Source organism: Lycium ferocissimum, chromosome 12 (genome assembly GCF_029784015.1).
Source record: "Lycium ferocissimum isolate CSIRO_LF1 chromosome 12, AGI_CSIRO_Lferr_CH_V1, whole genome shotgun sequence".
NCBI classification, from domain to species: Eukaryota; Viridiplantae; Streptophyta; class Magnoliopsida; order Solanales; family Solanaceae; genus Lycium; species Lycium ferocissimum.
The window spans coordinates 20,539,958-20,555,777 of NC_081353.1; the positions used below are offsets into that span (position 1 = coordinate 20,539,958).

Consider the following 15,820-nt stretch of genomic DNA (forward strand, 5'->3'; position numbering starts at 1 on the left):
CGCAGTATCATTAGCACAGTTAAACGCGATCAATACTGAAAATCACATGTAAAATCACATCGATAATGGAGAAAAAATATATAAAGGGCATGACATATAAGAAGAGGTAAAAGCTATATCAACAAATATAAAGGCGAAATATTGTGTAAACTAATTGCTTATATACTTGCCAGGAAAAGAGATTCTGCCTAAACCAAATTACATTTAAAAAAATTTAAAAAAAGTTACGTAAACAATTGTCAATATAGGACTTACTGGGGAGGTGAATTCTTGGTCACTGATGTGCACTTCATGATCAAAATACTTGAGAAACTCCTAAGTCTGCTCCCGTGAGTCTCACAAATTCTTTTAAGCTTCTAACCTATAAAGTTGCAATTTAGGTTTCCTTCTTAGGGGCTGACCTATCACAACAAGAGTTGTGGTTGATTTGAAACTTTTATTATACAAAATTTTCCAAAAATAACAGTGATTTTTTTTTATTTTTCCAAAAAACAAATATTATAAATATAATTAAATAATAATATATGTAAGAATTTAGTAAATGACTATTTTGTCTATTGCGGAGTCTTTTAATGAAGGGCAAAAAGTTCAATCAATATTTCTAAGGCCCTTCACACTTTTAATATAATATAGATAATATAATAACTAGGTATGGAAGGCCTGTGCTAAGCTTGGGCCCAAACTCAAAATATAAAAATATAATTTTTCATTAAATAAGTATAACCTGCTATTTTTTCTGTCCCAATTTATGTGATACACATTCCTTTTTAGTCTGTACAAAAAGAAATGATACATTTCTATATTTAGAAATAATCTAACTTAAAACTTCCCCTTTTACTCTTAATGAAATGATCTACAGCCACACAAATATCTATGACTTGTTTTAGGCCACAAGTTTCAAAAGTCCTTTTTTTTCTTAAACTCCGTGCCTAATCAAACTATATCACATAAATTGGGACAGAGGGAATATATTTTTCTACCGGATAACTAATTTAATGTATTTGCAGGTTAATGATATCTTATTACTAAGTTTTATAATTATTAAAGTTTCTTCATGACACAATTAGATGATTTTTAACGAAAACTTTATTTATGAGGAAGAAAGTTAAGTAGAAAAATTAGCAAATCTCAAAGGGACACAAGTGATTCTATATCCTAAACTAACATGATAAAGTAGGATAATTACAACTTGCAAAAATCATAAATCAAAAAATATTTTCATATTTTTGTGAATTTGTGAGCGTATGATTTTATTTATATATAAAAATAAATCTGTTTTGCTACTTATTAAATTATGCACTCATTATTTTGTGTTAAGGGTTTATGCTGGTTAAATGTGATTTTTAACCTTAGTTTTAGACTAAATAATTTGTAAAATTATACCTGAAAATCATTTTAGTACAAATTTTTTTAAACACTAAAGTATAAATATAATGTAACAGAAATGTCAACGTGTAAGTAAATAAATTTCCAAAAATTCTCAAATTCAATAATGCAAGTATAAAGTAAAAGAAATGCCTACATGTAGGAATCTACAACTAACGAACCAATAACAAGAGGAAAAAAGAGTTGGAGGATAATAAGCAACAAATGAAAAAGGAAAAATGAGAGAGCGACAAGAAGCCAGAATATCTAGCGAAGAAATGATTGTTTTTTTGGGATAATAAATAAGATCAATAGAAGAAAGTGAAAAAAGAAATAAGGTAGGTGTTCGACAGCTTTTAAAAAGTAGATCATAAGAACAAAAAGTAAAGTTGACGTATAGGGATTAGTAGCTCAGTTGGTTGACTACCTGAACTTTCACCTTGTTGGTGAGGGTTCGAATCCCCACATTGTAATCCCCTCCCGCATTTTCTCTTCCCTAACCCCTATGTAATAAAATAATTTTAAAAAAAAAGTAAATTTGACTTTAAAAAATAAAATTAGGACCTAGAAGTAATTAATTGAAAAGTGTAACATTAATTTGGAAATTTTTGTGAGGACTACAAAAGCCCTTGGATCTCCCTTATATATAGTAGTAAAATAAAGGGAAATCTACATGGTGTAGATAACATTAGGCCTTATTTATATCTAGTAGCTATACTTTAAATTAATTACATTCCATAACTAAAAGGTGTATATCAATTACTGTACATAACTAAAACATTTAAACACGGTTAAAATTAAAAACCAACCGCAACATAAGGCTTTTATTCATATTTTTCCCCTGATCAACCCATTTTCTCTCTCACTGTCTCTCAATCTGTTCCGATTTTTTCTCTATTATATCTATACACGATCCTCCACCGATTCCATTACCTAAATTCTTGTTGCGCATTTCTAGGTAAGTTATTTAGAAGTTTTTTTACAAATTTGTGTTTATTTTGTTAAATATATTCTTCCAATTTTTTGATTTTACGCCATTGTTAGGGTTTCCGCCATTGTTAGGGTTTCTACTACATGTTGCATTGATTTTTTGGTGTAATGGCGGAGAAAAGCACTCCATGCAGAGTTACTAGAGGTATACACAATTATGTGCACCATTATGATGATGGTCCATCTTTTGATTTGTGTATCACTCAAAATGATGAAGAAATTGCAAGCTCTGTTGCTAGAATGGATGCTGAGAGTAGTATTAAGAGGCGCCATGACCTGGTAAGTATGGAAACAATGGGAGATGAAGGTTCAAATCTACCAAACGAAAAGATGTCGTTGATTCATCGATATCTGAAGCATCCCTACCAAGTATTGAAAAGCGGAGAAAAGTTATCGATGGTTCTTCGGTTAGCAAGTGGGAAAAAATGTTGTTGAAGATGTTCCTTAAAAGCGCTGGGGAGGTATCGTATTTATTTCATATTTATGAATACAATGTTTATTTGTTATTAGTTTTTAATTTTGATACACTTTGTGATTGCACATTTTAGTGTTGAATACAATATATATTGTTGTATGTATTCTATATTTAATCTGTATATCAGTCTACTTGTGAATACATTTTTGTAGAATTGAATACAATTTGTCATTTGTCTTGGTAAGTATTGACTACAATTTGTAGAATTGAATACATTGTAGAATTGAATACTATGTATACACAAAATGCAATGTATACATAACTACTGTTCAGTAGATACATTGTTTCTTTGGATACATTTAGAATGAATTTGTATTTTGTTGACTGTAGTATAGTTAAATAGATACATTGTTTTTCTTTCTGGATACAATTAGTTATTTAAATTTGTCATTCTTTGCATATTGAGTTTTTGACTGTTGTTGAACTGAATAATGCAGAGTAAGTTTTTTTACGAAAGATCCTCCTACTCATTCAGTGCACATGAGTTGTTACACCAATGTTGAAGTATTTAAAGATCTCAAGGACAAACTAACTGATAAGCAGTACAAAATATTTGGGGAAACTTGCTTTGGTGTATTCACCCAAATGCAACACTGTGATGTTCAAGCACAAATGTTGAGGTCTTTGCATGGTGAGAGAACTTATTGGAAGTACTCCTGGTGCTTTTTTGATTGATATAAATGGTAATGAATTGCGGTTTTCTATTAGAGAATTTGCAATAATAACTGGTTTGAAGTGTGTTGGTGATGAAGATGCTTTTAAAGTTAACCGCAAGGGTAAAAACAGGATTTTGGAGACATATTTTGGTGGTTCTAAGAAAATGCCCTCAAAGGCAGATTTGATTGAATGCTTCACAGATAAAAATTGGGGCCTCAATGATGCTGATGCCGTTAAGATTGTTGTCCTCTATTTCATTCATACCTATATCTTGTCCAATGAGAAGAATGCAGTAAAAATACCAAGGCTACACTTTGATTTGGTAGAGTCGGAAGATACGTGAATTACCCATGGGGTAAGAAAGCATTCAATGAGTTGATTAAAAGTATGACTCACAAGATGACTTCGAGAAAAAGTTTTATAGGCTCCACGGAATGCCACTTGCTATGCAAGTTTGGCTTTACGAGTGTTGTTCATTTGTTGACGCCACTCGTGCGGTCAAGACGGCAACAACATTCCCGAATCTTCGAATTGGACGACCATTGAGAGTCAACCAAGCTTTAAGGAACTGATGGACGGCATGTTTAAAGAAGATAACACCCCGGTAAAATGCTGTACTCAACATTATATAAGTTCCCTTCATGTATTTAAATTTTTACTGTTTCTTTATTTTATATTTTGATAAATGCATTATATTTTCTTGTTATAATCATAAATATGGAACTACTGTTTTTGATATTTATTTTGATACAATGCAGTCAAAGACACAGTGTATCAACTTTATACTTCACTGTAGTCTATGTTGCATTTTCTTGATGTATTCATAAATCTGCAATACAATTCTTGGATACAATGTCATTTTGACTATAGTATATACTTGATACACTGTGTCTGATATTATTTTGATACAATATCAAAGACACAGTGTATCAACTTTATATTTCACTCTAGTATATGTTGCTTTTTCTTGTTGTATTCATAAATTTGCAGTACAATTCTTGTATACACTGGCATTTTGACTGTAGCATATAATTCATACACTGTATACTTGACTACTTATATTTTGTATTTTGATACAAGTTCTGACAGTATTAAAATGGTGATTAGGAAATGCGTATTTTTGCCAACATAGTCCCGACGGTCAATGAGCTTGCTTGTCTTCAATTGCCCCCACTTGTCAATGGTGTACCAGAAAGTACCACTGTCCCCGTCCTTGATGATGATGATTTTGCTTCTACACCACCCCATAACAACACACATCAAAAGGGAGTTGTTCAATCAGAATCTCCAACGTCTAAGAAACGTAGGCAGATGTCTGTTGGGACTTTATCATCAAAGAAAGCAGATCTGCAACCCGAAACAATTCCAATTTCCAACATTGCTCCTCGTAGGAAGACGCCTATTGTACAAACAAGAAAGTCGGCTTCTCCAATTGGGAATGAACAAGTGCATGTAAATACCCCATCTGTCCAGTTCCCGACATCTACCAAACAAGATGAGTTGTGTCTCGTAAGAGGCAAGAAATTGATGAATTTAAGAAATCGGTGAGTGTAATTTATAGCTTTTAGTTGAAGGATGAGTTCAAGGAGTTAATGTGTCTCTCCTATATTTGATTTTCTTTAATATTTTTAGGTGAAGGATGAGTTCAATGTTCTCCACAAATTGATCAATGACAACTTGACAACGATTCTTCAAGCTATTGAAACAATTAAAGGGAATAAGGATTCTGAAAAGGTAAAATAAAAATAATTTGAATATTTTCAATTGAAATAATCTTTACATAAATGATCTTTTTTTTTCTTTAAGGGTGCTGCCAGAGAATCTACATTTCAGCAACATGATAATGGAATACACAATAAATCACTGATACAAAACGAGAGTTATACGGCTCATTTTCCAACACGTAGTATCGATGAGTTGCACTGTATCCAAATACTATTTCGTATTCAAAATACTTGATGTATCTTTTTCTGTATCCAAAATACTTGACTATATCCAAAATACTTGACTGTATGTCAATTATATTCAGACTTTCATTTTTATGATACAGTGAAGTGATTGCATTCATATTTTAACATATTGTATTCATAAACATAACATTGTATTTATGTTTAAACTTATCTTCATACTTCCATTTTTATGATACAGTTAAGTGATTGTATTCATATTTAACAGACTGTATTCATAAATATAACACCTTATATTTTACTGAAACAGTTTAAACGACTGTATTCATATCTCAGTCCCAAATATAAATACTTGAAAGTCTTATATACACGTAAGCGTGTTGTGTAATGCTTGTTCATTACTAAATTTATTGATTTTTTCCTTTCCATTTTAGGGCCTAGTGGGAGATGTTGGTGTGAACGATGTTAATTCTACTGGTGATACATTAAGGGATTCAACACGGGAAATTCAGGAACCAGGTGACATTTTGGGAGATTATGTCGAACCAGAGGTACTACATTTAATAGTTTATTCAACTCTTCGTTGAAATTTTGTTATATGATAAATACATTTCAGATTACGATTAAAATTTGTCATCTCTTTGTTTATAGCCTTTTGGATCACAAATCCCTATCAAGACAGCTGATGTTATCGTTGTTACTCCTGCTGCCATACCTATCAACGAAGGAAGCAACATGTTAGTTCATGATAATATTGTGCAAGGTGTATCTTCTTTTTCATTTTGTGCCGGTACCGATGATTCTAATCAAGTGATGCCGCACAATGTCGTTGTTGAGTTTGAGGGTATTCATGTTGGTAAGGAACTGGAATATGTGCCTCAGTATGAGCTGGCGGATGAATTCCCTCCAACACAGAATACTATAACAAAAATTGTCATGACTTTGCGTAAAGAGAGGCGTCCTGGCCCTTTGCAAATGTCTCCTTACATGACAAATTTTGGGTCAGCTTCGGGTAAGCATTATGACGTATTTTTTTTATTTTTTAGATTGTATTCCACTCTGCTTGTAGTTAATGTGATTAAAGATTGTATTCAACTCTGTTCGTATTCAACCAGGTAGTTCAGTTAAGTTGACAGAGATATTTGACAAAAAACACCCATTTGATAATAATTGCATCACGGGGCGACATGATGCCAAGCTGTTCGGTGAATTCTCAAAATGGGTAAAAGAGGGGCTACTTGTTAGGCATGATAGCAGATAAGTTAGTTGATCTATCGTATGTACTTGTTGTATAGACATAGTTTCAATAATGTTTTGATATATATTTTGTGTGTATTTTATAGAAAGAAGAAAGAGGACCACTACAAAAAGGGTAAGGCAACACTGCCAACATCCATGGACTGTGGTATTAAGAAAATCAGCGACAAAAATTGGTTCTACCTTTTATCAATGAAGGGTCAGATGTGGAATGACGAGGTATGATTTACCTTCTTTTTTCACATACATTATATTGCTTTGTGATTTAAATATTAAATGTTTTTGTTCGTTTTTATTGCAGCATCTTGATGTCATGTTTTACTACTTAAAAAAAGCCAAATATGATACAAATAGCACATACAAGTTTACCCGTAGATTGTGTTTTCAATACCAAAATTGATGCTATTCACAAAGGCTATCTTGACCGGATGGTGCCATAAGTGTTGGAAAACAAGAAGATGTTTTATGTGAATACGTTAAAGGCCACCGGTTGCATTACCTTTGCCTCGTGGCATTTGGTTGACTATGTATTCATCCCGATCAACATTAAAGAAAAAGACCATGGGTTGGCGAAATCCTTTCATTCCTTGACAAGACGTCTATATATATATGACTCGTATCGAGCTACCATTGGTCATGATGCAACCATATTATTAGATCCGAAATAGACAAACTCGCCAATCTATTGCCCTTGTATTTACATTTAACGGACTTCTACCCGGTCAAGCGGGGAGTTGATTGGAATTATAACCCTGCGTACAAAGACAAAGCATCGCACGACGAATTTGACGTCGTGTTTGTTGACAATTTGCCACAACAGAGGCCTGGAAGCATGTACGTCAATTTTTGGATTTTTAAAACTGACATATATGAGGATAATACATCATTTAAATCCATTTTTTTTTCTTTCTTTCGTGCAGGGTTTGTGGAATGTATGTTGCTGCATATGCGGAGTATTTGAGTCAAGGAGAAGGTATTCCACATGGAGACCTTGATACAGAATTAGTTCGTACGAGATATGGTGCTCTTTTGTGGGATTACGCTAAAAGGAAGATGGAAGCAAATGCCGAAAGCGATAATGAGGCACCTCTCGAAGCCGATTAGACCAAAGATAGATTTTGATCAAGTTGAAAAAATCATAGTTAATTAGTTTGTAGTTGTGTGGTTCAAAATCAGATTATGATGTTTTTAGGGAAAACATTATCTTTATGTTTTTTTAAGGAGTTTTGCTGTCAAAATGGCAGTTGTTAGTACGAATTCACAATATACAGTTTATTTTTTTGATGAATACAATTAAGTGTTCTTACATTGTTGAGTTAATCATTATGGGATGCCATTGTTTTACATTTGTCGATTTAATCATTGGCCATTTTACGTATATAGAGATGTTAAAATAATATATTCAAAGATAATACAGAGCTGTATTTAGAATTGTTACGGATGGAATTAGTTTCTGACTTGTAAAAGCTTGATTGTTGATGTTGATACATCCGTTGAATACCTAATATACGGTTATAAAATTTAATGAATACAAAACGGCTTTTTTACATTGTTGAGTTATTCACTTATGGGATGCCATCATTTACGCTTTTGTTAACATTTGGCCATTCTTTGTATCTTGAGAGATTTGAATGTATACGTAATTAACTTTTTTCAACATGAATACATATTTGTATTCGTAAATATAACACTAATGTATACATAATTAAAACATAATCGTATATCGGTGTGTGACCAAGAATGACATATCTGATTATTCTCTATCTCTGATTACTTGTCTCTGAATTCTGAATTTGATGAGCTGAACATGATGCAATTGGTTTCTGATTTTGGAAACAAACATATACATAGAATACAAAGTATACCGGTCACGTATACATCCAATATACTACAACGGAAATGTTGCAAGTTATTCATAGAGAGTTCCTTTATTTTCAATCATCCAATATCAACAAAAAAGAAAATCATTCATCAAAAACCACTTTAATGAGAACAATTGAAAATATCATAACGCTTTAAAGTCGACGTGGTTCAATACGGAAACCGAGAAAAACGAACAAATTACTAAGCAAACAACAACTACTTTCTTTTAGGCTCATTCTGCAAGAGCGCCTATTGTGTCTGCGTATGTCCACATCTACCGCACGAGTTTGTACGTGTATTTGAAAACTATTCGGATAAAGACTTATCACGCTTCTTTTTTGGCCTTCCAGCGGTCTTTTGTACCTCGGTGGCAACACTACTTCTTCGAAATGTATACGAGCACATTCCACTCACTCGATCCGTAACGGATAAATTGGGACATCATAAGTCTTCATCACATTTTCTAGTTTGTACAAGTTTGGCGATAGTTGTCGGCGGTGAGATTTTTCATCTTAAGAACGACCCCGAGGATGGGGGCGGGGCATCTCATCGACTTGGAACATTTTGCAACTACAAGTTTTCTTTTCAATACACACAATGAAACTCCTCCCTTCATCAATTACGGTGTGTAAGTATTCTGTTGATGGAATTACCTATGCAACAATATACAAACAGATTCACATCAAGTTTTTATTACAAACATAATACGCCATATCAATATATAATTTTTTTGTAAGAAATATACTTATGTATAAGAATCGTAAAGATGAAATATAAGCAATGAAAAAAAATACGTATACAGATGCACGAAAACAAACCTTCATACGCGTAGATTTATGCTCATTAATGGTCACAATTCTTGAAATTTTTCCCAAGCGTTGTGAATGTATACGAACCGTTTTGTTGGTTTGTGCAATTCCATCGTCCATACATCAACCTAACTTCCTCCAGAAAATCATATATTGGTAATTCTCTAGTAGATACGAGTGCTGCATTAATGGACTCAGCAATATTTGATGTTAATGTCCATGCTCAGTTAACTGGACAATAAAGCCTAGCCCACTTTGCCCTTCCCTTTGAATCCAAGTACTCCTTCACCCGAATATCCTCTTTCTCAACTTTTCCATTAGCATATCAAAGTCATTACGTGTGTATGCTTTTGCCATTTTATAGTATACACCACTCAAGACTTCATGACTTTTCCTATAGTTATTATATACATTTTTCCAAAGATGCCATATGCATGCTAAATGCGGAATAGTAGGATAAATTCTAGCAACAACCTTGATGATGCTTTCATGTCTATCAGATACAACACACATGTTATCCCTTACCCCATATGCTTCCTTGAACCGTTGAAAGAACCATGACCAAGACTTATCGTTCTCAGAATCGATCACGCCATATGCTAGGCAGTATATTACCTACAAATTCAATTGAGAAAAGCAAAAGGTTGCGATTTTTACTCCATTTGTATTCATTGTATGCAAAAAATAGTACATTTGTATACGAATTACTGCGCACCATCAAAGTGCTCATTGAAACAAAGGTGCCATTGTATTCTTGTTTTAGGTGGCTCCCGTCTACAACCACTATTGGTCGACAATAGTCGAACCCTTTTATAAAGGCATACAATGCTACAAACAGATATAAGAACTCATTTTCAGGCGATTTTTGCATTCTTATATGAGAACCTGGATACGTTTTATCCAAGATGTATACATATCCAGGTAACTTCTTGTAAGAATCTGCTGGCTCTCCCCTCAACTCGATCATAGCCTTTTCTTTAGCACGATAAGCCTTCATGTAATTCACATCCACACCAATTTCATTTTTCACGTCATCTACTATATTTTTTGGCGTATACTTCCTCTTGTGATTTGTTAACTTTGGTTTAGTAATGCCTGCTATAAAACCACTACTTGCTTGAATACAAGAATACACCTTATCCTTCAATGGACGTGTATGTTTGTCTACAAACTCTCTAACTTTGAACATTGCGATTTGTTAATGCTTGAAGCTTTCATTTCCACTCACATTGTTCGATATACATACAATGGTGTGGCTGAAAATCAATTGTATACTTATACATTCGGTTCCGACACATATCAAATCATTAAGCAAAAAATTGAATACAATTTCATATACCAATTTAAACTAGATAGTCAGATATATGTAAGAAATATCAACTAGTTAAATACACATCACTTAATGAAAAAATATACAATTTTATTGTTATATACAAATAAATAAAAAATATTATTAACAAGCATACCTTATAGAATTTGATCTCTCTGTACGTAACTAAAACCTATTGTCAATTGCATATTTTTTCATCACGACCTTCAAAGTATCCTTGTCATTGTATACCTAATTTACCATGATCTCTTGTGATTATGATTTGAAATGATCAAATCATTATACACAACTATTCTTGACAGTTGACGTTGCCGATTCTGTCGCATCATACGTATTCATAACTTGTAATTGACGATTGTATTCTAATGGCGGTATGTCACCTTCAACTACACTTTCACTAGACACATTGTATTCACTCAACTTATCGATTATAGTAATACACAAAGGATACATCCCAAGCGCCTACTATCTTTCTTGATTCAACATACACCCCGACACTCGTATCGTCGTGTATTTCAAGCGGCATAGAATCACCTTCGATCATGTATTTGATATTAATTGTTTTGTTACTTGTATCTATTCCCACTTTGTTTCGCTATTACATCAACTACATTCTCATACGAGGCATAATCTTTGAAAACTATTGCATCGATTGTGTAATTCACAAAACGATTCTCATCGTTCCAAATCCGAATGTCGAATTCACTTGGGTATGGTAGAATTTTTTTTTGAATTCAGTAGTGCTAATGATTATCAACAACTTCAATGTAAAACTACTCGTTGTATCATGAACATCAACTGAACTATTATTTACCTTCGAAATTCAGAATAAGTCCAGCAATTTCTGTATAGAACAACTCCAAAAAAAAAACTTGTAGAAACTCATACGAACAACAGCAGATTTGATTGCGACAATCTAAATTAAAATCGCAATTGATTTTTGAGATTGTATTCTGAACGTATTCTATATGTTTGAATTGAATTCTTACATTAGGAGGTTAAGCTCGTTTTTTCCGTTTTTGAATATTATTTTTTGAATTTGAATTTGAGTAATTGTAATCGAAAAGAATCGTGTGATATTTTGGAAGCCAGGTCATTGAGAGTGATTCTAGGAAGATTTTACTTAGTTTGTCTTGTTTAGGAGATTTCATCCCACGATTTTAGCAAAATTTAATGACTGTATTCATGAATACAGTGACACTTAATAATGAATACAACATGAAACAAGCGCTTAGTTTAGCTATATGTTTGCCACGAAAAGTAAATAGCTAAACTGTAGCTATGCGGAAAAAAAAAAAAACCCCAAATAGTAGTCATTTATGAAATTTTCCCTAAAATAAATAATACTAGTCTCACGAGGCCTGTGCTAAGTCTGGGCCCAACTCCAGATATAAAAAATAATATTTTAATTAAAGAAATATAATTTATGTTGGTAATAATTAAACTTCAAATAATTATATTTTCAATATATAAAAGCAAAATTTTCATTTCACTCCTTTAATATCTTAACTTTCATTTTGATGAAATTATTTACTAAAATTAAATGCGGAGCCATAATTTGAAATATATGAGTTTTGAATCCTAATTTTTTTTTTAATTTAGTTCTAAATTAATAATTTATACAAAATGAACTTTTTAGACAAATATAGAATTTGAACCAAAGTGCTACCGAATCCGATCAAATTGGTAGCTGACACTCTAATTTGGCCCTACTTAAACTCATTTTGTGTTTAAAAGGTTAATTTTAGTTAACCAAACAAGAGATTTTAAAGATAACCGGACCTTGACTGATAATATTGTTTTCATTTCAATATAGTATGGCATCATTTAATAATTTTTAAAACTATCTGAAGATCATTTTTGTATTAATCTTGGTAAACACACATATGAGCTCATTAAAGTATAATTATAAAGTAAAAGAAATGCCTACATATGAGTAAAAGAATTTTCAGAAATTCTTGAATTTCATAATACAAATATAAAGTAAAAGAAGTGCTTCCATGTAAAAATCTATGATAAGCAATAAATGAAAAAGAAGAAAACAAAGAGCAACAAGAAGCAAGAATATCTAGCGAAGAAATGACTATTTTTTAGGTTAATAATAAGATCAATAGAAGAAAGAAACTGGGAAAATAAAGTGCAGCAGATGGTGCTATTCCTCCCTTAATCAGGGGTCTCGGGTTCGAGCCTGAGTATGAAAAAATCCTTGGTAGGGAGCGCTTCTCCCGATTGGGCCCTATGCGATGCGAATTTGGATTAGGCGAGCTCCAATGCGGGTACCGGTAACCAGATAGAAAATAGGTAAATAAGGCAGAATGTTCGATAGCTTTTAAAAAGTAAACCATAAGAACAAAAAATAAATTTGACTTTAAAAATAAGATCAGAGCCTAGAAGTAATTAATTGAAAAGTTTGACATTTTTTGAAAAAGTTTTGTGAGGACTACAAAAGCCCTTTTGTAGTCCCTTATGTATAATAGTAAAGTAAAGTAATATAATATAAAAATATAATTTGCAAACTTTATAGTTGATACTGGTTGCATCATTGCATGAGGTCCGTGCTAAGCCCGGGCCCAAGCTCATGATATAGAAATAGTATTTAATTATAAAAATATAACTTATATCACATTTTTCTATTGTAGAATTAATTTAATTTAGTCGCACGTTAATCGTGTCTTGTTGGAATCTTGATAACTATTAAAATTTTCTTAGTCATAATTAAATAATTTTTAAAGAACAAATTATTTATGAGGAAGGAAGTTTTGAAGGAGAATTAACAAATACAAGGGGACACAATATTCGATATTTACTAAAGAATCAAAACTTCGGAGGTTTAAAATAAATAATGGGCCTATAAGGTAAAAACGAACGGAATGAATAATTTAATAAGGGACATGTCCACAAAAGATAAGTTATATAGTGTGAGTACTCAATATGGTCCAATGACATAGGCCCAAGTGGGCATGGCTACAAGAAAATGAAAGAGAGCAAAAGTAAAATATGTAGGATAAAGTAGCCACGTGCAGGAGCCTTATTGTACAAAGACTAATGTGAAGACGACAAAAGCCTCGTATTGGCACTTATATATATTAGTAAAATATAATAGTAATAAAGTAGGGTAAATATCTCAAAAGGTCATTGAACTTTGAGAAATTATGTAGTAAAATCATTGAACTTTACTACATATCCATAAAATCACTCAACTTTGGCCTATTATCTCATAAAATCACTCAACTATATATGTTATCAAAAAAATCTAACATGACAATATTAATTAATTATTTTATGCCATGTAGACGTGGGCCCCACAATAAAATAAAATAAATTTATATCTTTAAACCCACACCCACTCACCCGACCCACAAGGGTTTCATCTAAAAACCCTTTCTCCTGTTCATTCTCCACTTTTCTTCTCTTTGGTGAGTGGGCGTGGGTATAAATATATGGATTTGATTTATTTTATTATGGGGTCCACGTCTACATGGCATAAAATAATTAATTAATATTGCCATATCAGATTTTTTTAATGACATATAGTTGAGTAATTTTATGAGATAATAGGCCAAAGTTGAGTGATTTTATTGATATGTAGTAAAGTTCAATAACTTTACTGCATAATTTTTCAAAATCAATGACTTTTTGGGATATGTACACTAAAAAAGTCTTACAAAACGCAGCTCCAACTCCATGAATTCCGAATAAAGTGAAAAATATTTAGAATTTCTACTATACATAAATGGGAAGGGATTACTAACATAACAGCAACAAATGATTGTACTAAAGCAAATGGGAAGGAAGTACTAACATAACAACAAATGATTGTACTAAAAGCAACATAAGTTATACCATACAGTTGGGCCTACATTTGGCTTCTCCTTTAACCACGTGTACCTTTCAATAGCCCTATTTTGACTTACACGTGGTTACCTCTTTATTTATCTAGAGATTCTAATCACTTTCATTTTTCTTGCTTTTTAAATTTGTGTTATTCCTAATCAGTGTTCCTATGCCCATTCTCAGCTGCTATTGAGCCTTTTTGTTTTCTTAGCGTTGTAAATTTGCACCAAAAATTATATAAATCGTATATTTTAATCAATTATTTTTTTATTCTGCATGAATATATGTTATAGTAATAAATATTTATTCTCTTCTTATGTATACACGTATGCACTTCAATTTTAATTCTCTAACACATATTTATTTTCTCCGTGCATTTTTACTTGTTCACTTTTGACTTTTCACCTTCTTTAAAAATTAATAAATGAAGTACTCCGTCTATCCCATACTACTTGGCCACATTACTGTCTATACACACACACACATATATATATATGTCCAAATTATTTTTTCATTTAAAAAATCAAGATAAAATTAATTAATTCTTTCCCATCTTACTCTTAGTATTAAATGTTCTTGAAAATAGTCAATTTTGATTAGAATGTATTTATTGGATAGAGATATTGATAAGATAATAAAATATAAAATACATCTTTTATTTATGTTTTCTTAAGAGGCGTGCAAAAGGGAAAGTGAGCAAGTAATATGAGACGGAGGGAGTATATATTTTACCATAATATTCATATTTATTGGTGTAAAGGCTCAATAGCTTTGAAAAATGATTTGAAGATGAGTAATTAATGTGAAGGTAAAATTAATAAAAATAAGATTTTTTTTTTCTCTTGATATGTTAACGTGGACAATTAAAAGTGAATGGCAGGAGTGACTTTTATCCCCGTTTTCCTTCTTTATCAATATTTTAAACGTGAAGAGAGGACGAACAATAGTAATGCAATTTGTACCAAAAGTTATATAAATTGTACACTTTAACCAACTACTTTTTTATCTCACTTGGACATATGTAATAGTACTCAGTATTTATTCTCTTTTCATGTATACATATATGCACTTCAATTTTATTTCCTCCGTATACTTTTACTTATCCATTTTTGACTTTGCATGTTCTTTAAGAATTAATAAATGAAGTATACATTTTATCATAATATCCATATTTATTGGTGTATAGTCTCAATAGCCTTAGGAAATGATTTGAAACTGAGTAATTAGTGTAAAGGGTAAAATAAGAAGAAGAAAATTTTCTTTCTCTTGAGTCTTGATATGTTAACGTGGACAAGTAAAAGTGAACGGAAGAAGTGACTTTTATCTCCGTTTT

General features: G+C 31.9%; 1 long non-coding RNA gene across 1 annotated transcript; it reads left to right on the plus strand.

Annotated features, from left to right (window-relative positions):
- The first annotated feature begins 5,822 nt into the window (after positions 1 to 5,822).
- LOC132040869 (uncharacterized) lies at positions 5,823 to 7,021 on the plus strand. The gene is made up of 5 exons (XR_009410802.1): positions 5,823 to 5,945; positions 6,046 to 6,406; positions 6,510 to 6,655; positions 6,742 to 6,870; positions 6,953 to 7,021. It is a non-coding gene; the product is annotated as an uncharacterized LOC132040869 (long non-coding RNA).
- The last annotated feature ends 8,799 nt before the right edge of the window (positions 7,022 to 15,820 follow it).